The 10,904-nt window shown below is 53.8% G+C and overlaps 1 long non-coding RNA gene across 1 annotated transcript; it reads left to right on the top strand.

Moving 5' to 3' along the window:
• Positions 1-1,752: 1,752 nt before the first annotated feature.
• LOC139255062 (uncharacterized) lies at positions 1,753-6,606 on the top strand. The gene is made up of 3 exons (XR_011592042.1): positions 1,753-1,817; positions 3,635-3,724; positions 6,587-6,606. It is a non-coding gene; the product is annotated as an uncharacterized lncRNA (long non-coding RNA).
• Positions 6,607-10,904: the final 4,298 nt, after the last annotated feature.

The following is a 10,904-nucleotide window of genomic DNA, read 5'->3' as shown; positions in this document are numbered from 1 at the left end:
GACTGAGGCGAGTGGGATGCAGTGACTGAGGGGAGTGGGATGCAGTGACTGAGGGGAGTGGGATGCAGTGACTGAGGGGAGTGGGATGTAGTGACCGAGGGGAGTGGGATGCAGTGACTGAGGGGAGTGGGATGCAGTGACTGAGGGGAGTGGGATGCAGTGACTGAGGGGAGTGGGATGCAGTGACTGAGGGGAGTGGGATGCAGTGACTGAGGGGAGTGGGATGCAGTGACTGAGGGGAGTGGGATGCAGTGACTGAGAGAAGTGGGATGCAGTGACTGAGGGGAGTGGGATGCAGTGACTGAGGGGAGTGGGATGCAGTGACTGAGGGGAGTGGGATGCAGTGACTGAGGGGAGTGGGATGCAGTGACTGAGGGGAGTGGGATGCAGTGACTGAGGGGAGTGGGATGCAGTGACTGAGGGGACTGGGATGCAGTGACTGAGGGGAGTGGAATGCAGTGACTGAGGGGAGTGGGATGCAGTGACTGAGGGGAGTGGGATGCAGTGACTGAGGGGAGTGGGATGCAGTGACTGAGGGGAGTGCGATGCAGTGACTGAGGGGAGTGGGATGCAGTGACTGAGGGGAGTGGGATGCAGTGACTGAGGCGAGTGGGATGCAGTGACTGAGGGGAGTGGGATGCAGTGACTGAGGGGAGTGGGATGCAGTGACTGAGGCGAGTGGGATGCAGTGACTGAGGGGAGTGGGATGCAGTGACTGAGGGGAGTGGGATGCAGTGACTGAGGGGAGTGGGATGCAGTGACTGAGGCGAGTGGGATGCAGTGACTGAGGGGAGTGGGATGCAGTGACTGAGGGGAGTGGGATGCAGTGACTGAGGGGAGTGGGATGCAGTGACTGAGGCGAGTGGGATGCAGTGACTGAGGGGAGTGGGCTGCAGTGACTGAGGGGAGTGGGATGCAGTGACTGAGGGGAGTGGGATGTAGTGACCGAGGGGAGTGGGATGCAGTGACTGAGGGGAGTGGGATGCAGTGACTGAGGGGAGTGGGATGCAGTGACTGAGGGGAGTGGGATGCAGTGACTGAGGGGAGTGGGATGCAGTGACTGAGGGGAGTGGGATGCAGTGACTGAGGGGAGTGGGATGCAGTGACTGAGGGGAGTGGGATGCAGTGACTGAGGGGAGTGGGATGCAGTGACTGAGGGGAGTGGGATGCAGTGACTGAGGGGAGTGGGATGCAGTGACTGAGGGGAGTGGGATGCAGTGACTGAGGGGAGTGGGATGCAGTGACTGAGGGGAGTGGGATGCAGTGACTGAGAGAAGTGGGAAGCAGTGACTGAGGGGAGTGGGATGCAGTGACTGAGGGGAGTGGTTTGCAGTGACTGAGGCGAGTGGGATGCTGTAACTGAGGGGAGTGGGATGCAGTGACCGAGGGGAGTGCGATGCAGTGACTGAGGGGAGTGGGATGCAGTGACTGAGGGGAGTGGGATGAAGTGACTGAGGGAGTGGGATGCAGTGACTGAGGGGAGTGGGATGAAGTGACTGAGGGAGTGGGATGCAGTGACTGAGGGGAGTGGGTTGCTTTGACTGAGGGGAGTGGGGTGCAGTGACTGATGGCAGTCGATTGCAGAGGCTGAGGTGACTGGGATTGGTTGACTTCTTTAAATTCTGGTGTGTGACATTCTCCGGACTCCAGTATCAGCCTGATGACCCGATTGGGTATTCCCCAATATTTTACCCTCCCATGTCTCCCATCCTTTGTTACAGATCTGGCGACAACCCCAACTCAGGAACCTGAGGGACAAACATCTGAACAAAGCACTGAGAAACCGGCCTCTGTCCCAGTGGGACCTACAGCCTCAGGTATCAGTCTGGAGAGGTTCCTTCAAACAGGCACTCCACCCAATGTGACCCATGACCTGCTCTGTTCCTGAGAATCTATCGATCCCGATAGAGATATTTCTTGGCGAAAATACGCTCCAGCCTTATCAACATTTCCTGATAGTTGTACCCTCTCAGTTCTGATATCATACTTGTAAACCTTTGTTTTTGCACCTCCTTCAGTGCCACTCTATCCGTTTGATATTATGGGAGCCATAAATCTCCACAGTGCCCAAAGAGGGGTCCCATCGACGTATATGGAGACCAGAATTGTGCACAATGCTCCAAGTGTGGTCTAACCAAGGCATATGGAGACGAGAACTGTGCACATTGCTCTAAATGTAATCTGTCTCTCACTTTGTCTCTTTCTATCTCTCTAGCTCTGTCTCTCCACATCTGTCTCCTCTCTCTCCCATTCTGTTTCTCTCTATCTCTCTCTTTCTCTCACTGTCTCTCTTTCACACATTCTCTATGTCACTGTCTTGCACTCTTTCTCTCTCGGTGTCCACCGCTCTCTTTCTCTGTCTCCTGCTGTCTTTCTCGTTGCCTCAGTCGTTTTATCTCTCTCTGTCTCTATCTCTCACTCTGACTCTGTCGGCCTTCCTCTCCCTCTAGAGATATATATAGCTTTCTCTCTCTGTCTATTAATCCTTCAGTGCTGAATTGTGCCTAATTGTATTTAATCTTTGTGGCCATCGGGTCAATGCCTGGCCCAGGGCTGTGAGCAACAGGGACCGAGCAGGGAGACCCACTCCTGGCCCAGGGCTGTGAGAGACAGGGACCGAGCAGGGAGACCCACTCCTGGCCCAGGGCTGTGAGAGACAGGGACCGAGCCGGTAGACCCACTCCTGTCCCAGGGCTGTGAGAGAAAGGGACCGAGCAGGGAGAACCACTCCTGGCCCAGGGCTGTGAGAGACAGGGACCGAGCAGGGAGACCCACTCCTGTCCCAGGGCTGTGAGAGACATGGACTGAGCAGGGAGAACCACTCCTGGCCCAGGGCTGTGAGCGACAGGGACCGAGCAGGAAGACTCACTCCTGGCCCAAGGCTGTGAGAGACAGGGACCGAGCAGGGAGACCCACTCCTGGCCCAGGGCTGTGAGAGACATGGACTGAGCAGGGAGAACCACTCCTGGCCCAGAGCTGTGAGCGACAGGGACCGAGCAGGAAGACTCACTCCTGGCCCAAGGCTGTGAGAGACAGGGACCGAGCAGGGAGAACCACTCCAGGCCCAGGGCTGTGAGAGACAGGGACCGAGCAGGGAGAACCACTCCAGGCCCAGGGCTGTGAGAGACAGGGACCGAGCAGGGAGAACCACTCCTGGCCCAGGGCTGTGAAAGACAGGGACCGAGCAGGGAGACCCACTCCTGGCCCAGGGCTGTGAGACACAGGGACCGAGCAGGGAGAACCACTCCAGGCCCAGGGCTGTGAGAGACAGGGACCGAGCAGGGAGACCCACTCCTGGCCCAGGGCTGTGAGAGACAGGGACAGAGCAGGGAGAACCACTCCTGGCCCAGGGCTGTGAGAGACAGGGACCGAGCAGGGAGAACCACTCCAGGCCCAGGGCTGTGAGAGACAGGGACCGAGCAGGGAGAGACACTCCTGGCCCAGGGCTGTGAGAGACAGGGACCGAGCAGGGTGACCCACTCCTGTCCCAGGGCTGTGAGAGACAGGGACCGAGCAGGAAGACCCACTCCTGGCCCAGGGCTGTGAGAGACAGGGACCGAGCAGGGAGAACCACTCCTGGCCGAGGGCTGCCTCTCCATCCTCCAGTTCCAATGTGCCTGATCTTTAATTGCAGATCCGGGGAAGTGGACAAGCCGTGGAAACAAGGGAGGGACGGCAGCAGGAGCTGAGTGCAAAGCCTCGGAGAAGGGACATTTGAAACCAGGTACCAGTCGGCCGATAGAATCATAGAGATTTACAGCACGGAAGGAGGCCATTTCGGCCCACCGTGTCCACACCGGCTGACCACGAGCTACCCAACCTATTCCCACTTTCCGGCTCTTGGTCCGTAGCCCTTTAGGTTACAGCACTTCAGGTCCACATCCAGGTACTTTTCAAATATGATGAGGTTTTCTGCCTCTACCACCCTTTCAGGCAGTGACCCGCACGACCCTCTGGGTGAAGTCATTTCCCCTCAAATTCCCTCTAAACCTCCCCCCAATTACTTTAAATCTATGCCCCCTGGTTGTTGCTCCCTCTGCCAAGGGAAACAGGTCCTTCCTATCCACTCTATGCAGGCCCCTCATAAAGTTATACACCTCAATCAGGTCTCCCCTCAGCCTCGTCTGTTCCAAAGAAACAGTCCCAGCGTCTCCAAACGTTCCTCATCGCTAAAATTCATCAGTCCAGGCAAACATTCTTGTAAATCTCCTCTGCACCCTTTCCAGTGCAATCACATATTTCCTGCAATGTGACCAGAACTGCATGTTGTACTCCAGCTGTGGCCTAACCAGTGTTTTAACTAGCTCAAGCAAAAGGTCCTTGCTCTTGTAATCCACGCCTCGACTAAAGAGGCAAGTACTTCGCATGCCTTCTTCACCACCTTATCTACCTGGCCTGCTACATTCAGGGATCTGTGGACCTGCACTCCAAGGTCCCTTTGTTCCTCTACACTTCTCAGTGTTCCACCATTTAATGTGTATTCCATTCCCTTGTTAGACTTCGGCAAATGCATTACGTCACACTTATCCAGATTAAAGACAGACAGTAAACAGAGAGTCGGGATAAACGGGTCCTTTAGCGAATGGCAGGCAGTGAATAATCGAGTGCCGCAGTGCTCAGTGCTGGGACCGCAGCTATTTACAAAATACATTAAAGATTTTGATGAGGGAATTGAGTGTAATATCTCCAAGTTTGCAGATGACACTATGCTGGGTGGCGGTGTGGGCTGTGAGGAGGACGCTAAAAGGCTGCATAGTTACTTCGACAGGTTAGGTCAGTGGGCAAATGCATGGCAGATGCAGTATAATATGGATAAATGTGAGTTTATCCACTTTGGTGCCAAAAACACGAAGGCAAAATAATATTTGAATGTCGGCCGATTAGGAAAAGGGGAGGTGCAACGAGATCTGGGTGTCATGGTACATCAGTCATTTAAATTTGGCATGCAGGTACAGTAGGTGCTGAAGAAAGCAAATGGTATGTTGGCCTTCATAGCGAGGGGATTTGAGTATAGGAGCAGGGAGGTCTTACTGCAGTTGTACAGGGCCTTAGTGAGGCCTCACCTGGAATATTGTGTTCAGTTTTGTTCTCCTAATCTGAGGAAGGACGTTCTTGCTATTGAGGGAGTGCAGCGAAAGTTCATCAGACTGATTCCCGGGATGTTAGGACGGTCATATGAGGAGAGACTGGATCGATTGGACCTGTGTTCACTGGAGTTTAGAAGGATGAGAGGGGATCTCATAGATACATATACCATTCTGACGGGACTGGACAGGTTAGATGCAGGAAGAATGTTCCCGATGTTGGGGAAGTCCATAACCAGGGGGGTCACACTCTAAGGATAAAGGGTAAGCCATTTAGGACCGAGATGAGGGGAACCTTCTTCGCTCAGAGAGTTGTTTATCTGTGGAATTCTCTACCGCGGAGAGTTGTTGATGCCAGTTCATTGGATATATTCAAGAGGGAGTTAGATATGGCCCTTATGGCTAAATGGATTAATGGGTATGGAGAGAAAGTGGGAAAGGGGTACTGAGGTGAGTGATCAGTAATGATCTTATTGAATAGTGGTGCAGGTTCGAAGGGCCGAATGCCTACTCCTGCGCCTATTTTCTATATTTCTATGTTTCTATGTAAATTCCATTTGCCACTGGTCTGCCCACCTGGCCAGTACATTGATATATTCCTGCAGTCCGCAGCTCTCTTCTGAACCATCAATGAGACAGCCGATTTTAGTGTCATCTTCAAACTTCTTCATCGTGCCCCCAACTTCCAAATCCATAGTCACTGATATATACCAGAAAAAGCAAGGGACCCAGCACTGAGCCCTGCGGAACCCCACTGGAAATAGCTTCTGGCTTCTGGTTGGGACCACCCAATCAGACCCTCCCAGGGTCCACGCCCAGAAACCTTCAGTCCCTGACTCCATACTCGAACATTCAGTGATTGGACCTCCCAAATATCCTGCTTTATAATCTGCCTGCTCAGTCCCAGTTATCCGGGCAAGTGTCTCCCAATATAAACCACACAGAATGTAGGGCACAGAAAGTAGCCATTCGGCCCCACTGCTTTGTGCCGGTGTTTATGCTCCACACCAGCCTCCTCCCATCCCTCTTCATCTCACCCCATCAGCACATCCTTCTATTCCTTTCTCCATCATGTGTTTATCCAGCCTTTTATTTAATTGCATCTCTGCTATTCGCTCACCTACTCCCTGTGGGAGCGAGATCCACATTCTCAGCCCACTCTGGGTGAAGACGTTTCTAATGAATTCCCCATGGGATTTATGAGTGACGACCTTACGTTGATGTCCACTAGTTTTACGAACTCCCACAAACATTGCTGTTCATCGTCTGTATGGAACCACCTTCACCAATCCCCTGTGGAAGCGGGGATGGGCCTGGAATTGTCCACACAGACCCAAGTTGCCCGGTCCAGCATCCCCTCGGTTGGGGACTGTCACTCCTGGTTTGCCCTCCCGCTCTCTCTGCCCCCTTCCCTGTACCCCGCTTGGTATTCCTGCGCCACACTCCGCGCAGGTGGGTTTGCGAGTTGTGGCTGAAGAGACTTGGTCCGCTCTGTGTTCCAGGGGTGCTGGAACTGTCGGACGAGCAGTGCAAGAAGGTCAGTGCCGAGGTCCAAGTGATGTACGTCGGGACAAACAAACTGGACACCCCCGAGAAACAGGCAGCATTCCACCGCCAGGTGAGGGGTTTATTCTCCATTCATTCTCGGGGTGTTGGGCGTCACTGGGCAAGGATGGCATTGATTGACCATCCCCAGTAAACCATCATTAGATGGCATTGACTGACCATCCCCAGTTGGCATTGACTGACCTTCCCCAGTTGGCATTGACTGACCATCCCCAGTTGGCATTGACTGACCTTCCCCAGTTGGCATTGACTGACCATCCCCAGTTGGCATTGTCTGACCAACCCTGGTGTTAATGGGTGGGAATTCCACTGGTGTTAGGGGGAGGGTATACCCTGCTGTTAAGGGGAGAGGGATTCCCCTGGTGGCACTGAGTGGGGTTCCCCTGGTGTTACGGGGAGCGGGATTTCTGGTGTTAAGTGGGTGGGGATTCTCCTGTGTAATGGGAAGGGGATTCCCCTGGTTTTATAGGGCAGGGGTTCGCCTGGTGTTAAGGGGGAGGAGTTCCACTGGTTTTACTGGGGTGGGGATTCCCCTGGTGTTAAGGGGAGGGTTTCCCCTGGTGTTAAGGGGAGGCGTATTTCACTGGTGTGTGGGGCTCGGTGATGTTCCCTGAGAGCCCCCAGGTGAGGTGCGGTGTAACTGCGAACGCCCTCTATGGTGCACAACCACTCACCTGGTGATTCCCGTCCGCTCCCAGGTACAAGACATGCTGAGAGACCACTTGCCCTGCAAGAAGCCCCCGCTGAAGATTAACGGTGTAAAGTTGGCGAAACGTAGGAGGAAGAAACGGAATGATCCGGAAGATCCAGGATTGTGAGCGGGTTATTTCAACCCGACTCTGGGCCCACGGGCAGGGCCCAAGGTGTGTGGGGGGCGAAGGTGGTGTGCGTGGAGTGGGATGGGTGAGGTGGTTTGTGATGGGGGTGAGGGCTATGGGATTAGGTGAGGGGTGTGGGATGGGGTGAGGTGGGATGGGATGGAGGTGAGTGTGAGGGGTGTGGGATGGGGTGAGGTGGGATGGGATGGAGGTGAGTATGAGGGGTGAGGGATGGGGTGAGGTGGGATGGGATGGAGGTGAGTATGAGGGGTGAGGGATGGGGTGAGGTGGGATGGGATGGAGGTGAGTGTGAGGGTGTGGGATGGGGTGAGGTGGGATGGGATGGAGGTGAGTGTGAGGGTGTGGGATGGGGTGAGGTGGGATGGGATGGAGGTGAGTGTGAGGGGTGTGGGATGGGTGACGGGGGTTCAGAAGGGAGTGAGCGTTGGAGTGATGTACGTTGATGGGGGGTGGTTCTTTGGGGGGTGGATGTGATGGGATGTATATATCACTGGGTTGTTCCCAATGGACAAAGTACATGAGCGGTTGGGGGTATTGTGATTAAAAAGGATTGAAAGGTAATTTAATAAGGGGTTTAAAAGAATTTTAAAATAAGTTCAATAAGGGGTTTAATAGCTTTTTATTTTTTTTTACGGGATTTAAATGTTGGTTAAGTGTGTTTGTAAGGGATTGAAAAGGTTTTAAATAGCGCGTAAACAGGGTTTGAAATAGGATTTCTAATGAAAGGGTGAATCAGATTGCCGTGACGTGTGTTAATGTAATACTGGTGATGGGGTTACTTTATATTGCTGCAATGTTTAGCTTGTAGCCTGTGTTGGTTGAGTGGGGAGGTCAGATTGTTCAATGGGGAGATCTATCTCACACACACTGAGATACAAGCTGCAGGCAGTCCAGGGGCATGAACCTTCTATTTGAAGGGAGACGTTAATCGGTAACATTGAAAGATAGCAAGAAAGTGGGAAAGGCTTGCATTTATGTAGCGCCTCATGAAGCCCCAAAGTGCTTTACAGCCAATGAAGTACTTTCTGGAGTGTGCTCACAGTTGCAATGTAGCACACACAGCAGCTATATTTACGCACAGCAAGCTCCCGCAAACAGCGACGTGCAAATGAGCATCTACGAGGAGAGAGGAAGATCCCATAGATCAGGACGGAGGGCTTGAAGCCTGACAACAACAAATTGCATTTATACAGCGCCGTTAACATAGCAAAACCTCCCAAGGCGCTTGGCGGGAACAGAAATGGGACCACACGCGGCACCGAACCACACACACACACAGGGAGACATTGGGACAGGACGGGCGGCCAGCAGCTCGGTCAGAGTCATAGTCCACTTTCATAGTCTATCTTCCCTTTATTTGGGACACCTCTTGATGTAACTACGAGGCAAGACAATTGTCGAGCAGAAGGGGTGAGGGGAAGGTATAAAGTGGGTTTTGGGATGGAAACTCGGATTGGGTGAAGATCTGATCAACCCATAGAGGGAACTCGGGACAGGAACGCGTTTGAATTCTCAGGCTCAAACTCCCAAGGGTTTGTCAAATACATTGGCTGTTGTGTGTGTATAATTTGTGAATTCTTAATAAATCTGTGACTTCTGAACTTTAGTGTTGTGAATTCTACTGATCAAATGGGTAAGTTATCTACAAGTATTTGGCACAACTCTAACAGGGACCTACACCTGACTCCAGTCCCTCACTACTCCAGTCTGGGTCTACACCTGACTCCAGTCCCTCACTACCCCCAGTCTGGGCCTACACCTGACTCCAGTCCCTCACTACCCCAGTCTGGGTCGACACCTGACTCCAGTCCCTCACTACCCCCAGTCTGGGCCTACACCTGACTCCAGTCCCTCACTGCCCCCAGTCTGGGCCTACACCTGACTCCAGTCCCTCACTACTCCCCATTCCGTGCCTACACCTAACGAAAGATGGAATCAATACTTCAAGGGGCCCTTTTAAAGAGGGAGTTTCTAGCCTGGAGTGTGTCAGTATTTACAGGGGTCCCCCTGGACTGTGCCAGTATTTACAGGGGTTCCCCGGAGTGTGTCAGCATGTACAGGCGGTCCCTGGGGAGTGTTTTAGTGTATACAGGGGGTCCCCGAGGAGTTTGTCTGTATTTATAGGCGGTCCCCGGGAAGTGTGTCAGCATTTACAGCGGGTCCCCGTGAATGAGTTTGTATTTACAGGAGGTCCACCGGAGTTTGCCAGTTTTTTAGTAGGTCCCCAGGAGCTGTGTTGGTATTTTCAGGGTGTCCCCTGGAGTGTGTCAGTATTTACAGTGTGTCCCCGGCAGTATGTCAGTATTTACAGGTGACCCCCTGGGAGTGTGTCTGTACTTACAGGAGGTCCCCGAGAAGTTTGTCAGTATTTACAGGTGGCCCCCAGGAAGTGTGTCGGGATTTACAGGGGGTCCCCGAGAGTGTGTCTGTATTTACAGAAAATTCCCGAGAGTGTGTCTGTATTTACAGGAGGTCCCTGTGAGTCTGTCAGTATTTACAGCGAGTCCCTGCGCGTGTGTCGGTGTTTACAGTGGGTCCCAGAGGAGGTTTCTGTGAGTATTTACTCGCTCAGTGAGTGAACTCGCCGCAGATGTTGAGAACCATCTGCTGGCTGTGAGCGTGGGGTTGAATGTGCCTCCTCCTGTTCGTGCGTAACGGGCTCGAGGGGTTGAATGGGCCTCCTCCTGTTTGTGCGTAACGGGCTCGAGGGGCTGAATGGACCTCTTCCTGTTCCTGTGTAACGGGCTCGAGGGGCTGAATGGGCCTCCTCCTGTTCCTGTGTAACGGGCTCGAGGGGCTGAATGGGCCTCCTCCTGTTCGTGCGTAACAGACTCGAGGGGCTGAATGGGCCTCCTCCTGTTCCTGTGTAACAGGCTCGAGGGGCTGAATGGGCCTCCTCCTGTTCCTGTGTAACAGGCTCGAGGGGCTGAATGGGCCTCCTCCTGTTCCTGTGTAACAGACTCGAGGGGCTGAATGGGCCTCCTCCTGTTCCTGTGTAACAGGCTCGAGGGGCTGAATGGGCCTCCTCCTGTTCGTGCGTAACAGACTCGAGGGGCTGAATGGGCCTCCTCCTGTTCCCGTTTAACAGGCTCGAGGGTCTCAATGGGCCTCCTCCTGTTCCTGTGTCACGGGCTCGAGGGGCTGAATGGGCCTCCTCCTGTTCCTGTGTAACAGGCTCGAGGGGCTGAATGGGCCTCCTCCTGTTCCTGTGTAACAGGCTCGAGGGGCTGAATGGGCCTCCTCCTGTTCCTGTGTCACGGGCTCGAGTGTCTGAATGGGCCTCCTGTTCCTGTGTAACAGGCTCGAGGGGCTGAATGGGCCTCCTCCTGTTCCTGTGTCACAGGCTCGAGGGGCTGAATGGGCCTCCTCCTGTTCCTGTGTCACGGGCTCGAGGGGCTGAATGGGCCTCCTCCTG

This window comes from Pristiophorus japonicus, unplaced genomic scaffold (genome assembly GCF_044704955.1).
Source record: "Pristiophorus japonicus isolate sPriJap1 unplaced genomic scaffold, sPriJap1.hap1 HAP1_SCAFFOLD_582, whole genome shotgun sequence".
In the NCBI taxonomy this organism is placed as follows: domain Eukaryota; kingdom Metazoa; phylum Chordata; class Chondrichthyes; family Pristiophoridae; genus Pristiophorus; species Pristiophorus japonicus.
Note: the sequence above shows the minus strand (reverse complement) of the source record. Positions and strands in the feature narration are given on the sequence as shown.